The sequence below is a fragment of the Aegilops tauschii genome, chromosome 5 (assembly GCF_002575655.3).
Source record: "Aegilops tauschii subsp. strangulata cultivar AL8/78 chromosome 5, Aet v6.0, whole genome shotgun sequence".
Lineage (NCBI taxonomy): Eukaryota > Viridiplantae > Streptophyta > Magnoliopsida > Poales > Poaceae > Aegilops > Aegilops tauschii.
This window is the reverse complement of record NC_053039.3, coordinates 111,168,235-111,173,719: the sequence shown is the minus strand read 5'-3', so window position 1 is coordinate 111,173,719 and position 5,485 is coordinate 111,168,235.

The window sequence follows — 5,485 nt, the reverse complement described above, 5'->3', positions numbered from 1 at the left end:
CCTTTCCATCGTTGCTGATGTCCACCGTAGCGAACATGTAGTGGGGGCTGTTGAAAAACCTGGTGAAACACTCACAAGGCCTTGTGGCCAGGCAGTAGTGGTAGACGAGGACGTGATTGCGCACGCACATCTAGGTGACGACGACCTTGGGACGAGACCCGGCACGAGTGCGGGTGTACTCGAGGTCGAACCCGACCACCTTGTACTTCTCCTCGGCAAGCAACAACTCCATGATGTGGATGGAGTGGTCCACCCAGACCGGGTTGTTGGTGTACACCACCAGAGCTCCGTGAAACTTCTGCGGGTGTCCACCACAGCATGCATGGTGAACTGCTGCTCGTCGTCGGCAGCCGCTCGGAGCGCCATTGGAGCCGCATAGGATACCCTCTAAGAATTTTTCGTGGTGGGTGTGCTTCTTGCAATGGTGGGGTGTGATCGAAAGGTTGAAGAGACACAAGGGTTAAATGGCCGCTGTAATAAATGGGGGCCGGCCGGCCTATAATCGTCACATCTTGTCACTGTGTTCATCACGGAGGATTCCAGTGCACGCTTGACCACCGCACCGCACAAATTTCGTTTGACCATGCGTGGTCTCGAAGAGGCGCCAAATGTATCGTCGGTGAGCCTGTTCCTTCTCTGCCGCGCAGTTTACCACGCAAGCTTCCCGCCCGGCTAGTTTGGCCATGCGTCGGCTAGAAGAGGGACAAATCATGGGCGTTTATTGGCAAAAAGCTTTGTAAAAACGAAGTGTGTGGAATGACTTCGGTCATAAGTTTACCCGTGGGTGATGAGGTCAAAGTTACACAGAAGGGTGATGATGGACACTCGAATGCGATAGTTAATTCTGCGCTCTACAGGGCACACGGTTGAAGAAACCAACTGTGTGCAATAATGTCGAAGATCGCAATCGAGTTTACTGTACAGATCGTGTGCTATGAGATCAACAAGGTAAAAAAATTCGAGAATGGTTAAAAGAATCTAAGTCCATTGCATATTAAGGTCAAAATAGTGCTACCAATATACCAGTTTCATACGATGCCATTTCAACGATTGTACCACAAAAGCTCGAAATATTACAAGGTTCAAATTCCGAGTTATATAGCTCAAATTCGAAGATTACAAGGTTCAAACTGATATTAGAAATGAAATTCAGCTCATCATCTGCAAACGCTCGCGCTAATCTGCTGAACATGGGTATCAGAGAGGTTCAAACCAATATTACCACTTCTAAGTCTGGTTTCGAAACCTCATAATTTTTGCAAAGGGGTCAGCCACTGAGAAGTCATGTATGGGGTTGACACGATGACTTCCGATTACTCTATCATCTGAAGTTCCAAAATGAAATTCAGCATTTTCGGAGCCTATTCCATTCTACCGCAGCCGCCGGCGCTGATCAACAAACCATTCATTTTTGCAAAATAAATGTAGGGCAAACCTCATTACCTTCAGCACCCTTGCTCTGACAACAAAGAACCTGGCGAATATAATCTCCGGTAAGGTCCCTCAATAGGAGTTCAATGTAATTTCTGAGAGATGCAGATCTAGGCATTCGACATGATTGTTATATTGTATCACGTTATCCACCATTGGGCCTAATCTTATCTGCAAAAGAAGAAAACGTGTTAGTGCCTACATGCAGTTTTGAACACTACTACAGGCCTATTTGGTTTGCAGGATTTGTAAAATGCACTAACATGCCATCTTCAACCTGACATGATTAACATGGGCATTCGATTACAATCTAGAAAAATGTAGCCTTCTTCACAAGAGGTTGGAGTGGATGAAAAGTCCCCTAAGAAAACTAGTACAGATGAATCCAAAGGAGAAATGCTTATGGATTGTAATCATATGGATCAAGCAACCAATATGGGGGGGGACATGTATGTACTGAAATCCTCCAAAAGAATCCTTCGGAAATCATAGTACATTGTCATCGTAAACTTGGAAAAAGGTGTCAGAAATTCAACTCCCTTATGGTTAAAATTTAACAGGAAAGGAACATCACCTCGATATATAGCTTCTCTAGGCATGGAAAGCATCTCTGGAAACTGACAACTTGCTCCAGGTTAGAGCCAATAGATTCTAGTGCCAAGACCTTCACTGTGCGCAGTTTCGGGGTCAAGCTTGTCAGAATAATTTTCTGGATGACAGACGAACATACATCTTTAAAATTAGAAATAATGTTAATTTGTAGAAGGAGAGGTAGAAGGCGGTTGTTGTACCTGAACGGGTGTGGATCCAATAACAAGTTCGGAGTATCTGTCAGACGAGTAGCCCACCATTGTCAATTTTGGCGCAGAAATGACATTGATTCCTGTTGGACCTTCTTGATCAACTACAAGTAATCTCTCAAGTGCAGGTGTGTCCTCAGTGACCATACCGTAGTACACATCTTGTGATGTCTTCTTGCTGCACAAGCAACACACATAAATAGTCCGGAGAGTCATGGAGGTGATGTGGAAGCTACTCGACCCATTGATCGCCTAAAGACAAAGGTACTCGAGTGCAGTACAGCCACGGAGCAGGCGCTCCATGTCATAGTTTGGGAGGCAGACGGCGCCGAGCTCGAGGTGCTTCAGTCATGGTAGAATAAGAGCGACCGCGTCATTAAGGGGGGGAATGGAAGTTCCTGAACTTGGCGACGCGCAGCGTGGGTGCGAGGCGGAGCGCAGACGTTGGTAGCGAGCGCATACGCCCATCATCAAAAGTGAGATCCTCGAGCTGATCTAGGGCGGGGGATCGGAACCAGTCATCAAGCTTGGCTCGGTCCTTGTCGTTGGAACGGAACTTGCCCATTCTAAGGCCTCTGGTTGGGCCAAGGTGACCGCCAAGGATTTTGGAGAACACATCCAAGCTTTTGCGATAGCAATGGCAGAGCTCGTGGGTGTCGATGAGGTCAAGAGGGGTGGAGTTCCATAGGGGGCGCCACCGCTGGGAAAGGACGGTTGTCTGCGCCCCATATTTGATTGGGAGGAGGGAGACGATGACTGTCAACATATCATCGGGGAGGCTGCTGATGAAGTCTAGGCCTGCTGGAGTCACTTGCGGTTCTTGCTCGCCCCGCCTCCGCTTGTTGGTAGCCCCGTTCTCCACCTCCGGAGTCTCCTTGTCAGCTGCACTTTCTGATAGAAGTGGGAGTACAGGGAATATTTAGTTAAAACAGAGCAATAGAAAAGTGTATTGGTAACTAGAATTTATTAGGTAGGAATATAGTAAGAAAATGGAATAACAATTGGTTGCTTACATACTACACAATTCATTTGATATTGCTGGGTAAGTCAACATGCAGATACTTGAAAAGAAAACTTACTTCTAATAAAGTCTGGGCGGATGATATCATCGCGGAAGTTAGCATATATCTCATGACCAGGCTCTTTTATGTGCAGTGCAATTATAGTGCCAACTTTCAGTACATAAAACTTAGAAATTTCTTTCCAAAGGCAAGTGCCAAAATAGGAGCCACCACGTTCATCAAGTCTTACAGTAGCAACGATTGTAAATCCATGGTTTGTGTTTAGTATGACATCCCTGCGGTCTTGATTTATGTAAAGGGAAATATTGTGCACTACAGATTCTGTTGCATAGCAAGGGACGCGCTGCAGAAAATGGTAGGATTGTTAAAGAAAATATGATAACATGCAAATATGGGCCCAAATTGAAAGAACTGTACAGCAGTTGAAATCGAAGGACAAAAATCTATAATTAAACAGATAGGGTAAACATGATGCCATGGAAATATCAGAGTAATCGAAAGAACAATACATCATTAATTTGCCTAATATAGAAACAAGAGGGGGAAAATCCCCTTTGACGTATATGATGCATGTGGCACCTTTTATACAGATGTAGCAATAGTTGGTATATGTTCAGGAAAGTAGGCCATGCCAACCGATTTAGTGTGAGATTGAACATACCGCGCGCATCCTCTAGTCATATGGTACGGTGAGATGGAATGTCTGGCGGAGGCCGCAAAGTCCTGATGTGTCCGCGCAATATACACTCTATGAATGAAAGAAAACCCTCAAATCAGCTCGAATAAAAATGAATTCACAGTGATTTCGGCCGGGTGATTAAAGGAAGCAGATGAACTGGGATAAGAGATGATATAATATCTCATTAAATTAGTTACCTTGTTGTCCATGAGAAAGAACCTCAGTACGACGGATTCCCCAACCGAGCGGAGCTGGGTCGACCGTGAGCAGCGTCAAGAAAGTCGATGGCGATAGGCGGCGGCAAGCGGAAGTGGCGAAATGCGGCGGAGTTTGCCCGCAGCCTGGCGGTGGCGGCAGGCGTCGAGCTAAGTGGTTACCGCTGCGATAGGCGGTGCCATGCATAGATGCGGAGGAGCTTGTGCATGTGTGAATGGGGACCGGAGGGGGTGGCTGGCGGGGTGAGGGTATTTGTGACATGGGGATGGTGAGGGTTTTCTTTTTTCTTTTTTGAATTGGGTGGTGAGGGTTTTCTGTTCCACATAGAATTTCGGAGGCAACGGTTTGCTAGAGCCAACCGTGTGTGATTGACACAACAGGCAAAATGAAAGTCATTGTACATGGTTCCAATTTTGGGAACAGTGTGTGATTGACGTACTACCTCCATCCTGGTTTATTGGTCCCCTTTGTAATTTTTACCAAATTTTGACCAAAGATTTAACTGACAAAATGTTAGTGCAGGTCAGCAAAAATTATATCGTTGGATCCATATCCCACAGTTAGACATAAGTAAACATAGATTAAACATACTCAGACATAGATAACAAGCGTACACGTACACAAGCATAGTTCAACCATAAGTACATAGTTCAACAGTCATTAAGCATACTCAAGCGCACATAGTTCGATCCCACATCTCACCTCACATGTCGGCACGTTCCTGAAGCTTCTCCAGGTACTCGGCGTACGCGCTGTGCGCGACCCTGCGAGAATACTTCTGCTTGAAGGAGCCAACGGCCCGTCCTCTTGCATGCGCCAGAACACTTTGATACGCGTCATGAAGCTTGTGGTTGCAAAATGGGCATCGATAGCCACCGTTCCAGGTCCTAATACACCTGTTATGCATTCCCGCATAAAGCTCCCTTAGGATTTCCTCTTGTACCTCCTCTGGACATCTTCATCCTCCCTGTCCACATCGTCAGACAGCATCTATACAAATAGTAAAACAAATTTGGCATCAAATCAATGTTTACATGCCATGAAGTAGGATTAGGAATTTATGGCTATTTTTTATACATATCCAGAGATTATGGTTCGATTTTTAAGCACAGTCGTCTATGTACAGACCAATCTTGAAGAAAATAATGGCACAAACATATATGTAGGTCATTCAAAATAAATTGTCAAGTCCTGGGTAGGAATTATTAACACAAACACTAAACCTAGTCGGATTACTAGCAGAAATCATTTGCACAGATGAAACAACTAATCACTTATCACTTGTACCATTCAAACAATCAATACACTACACGGATCTAACGAAACTTACTCAGATT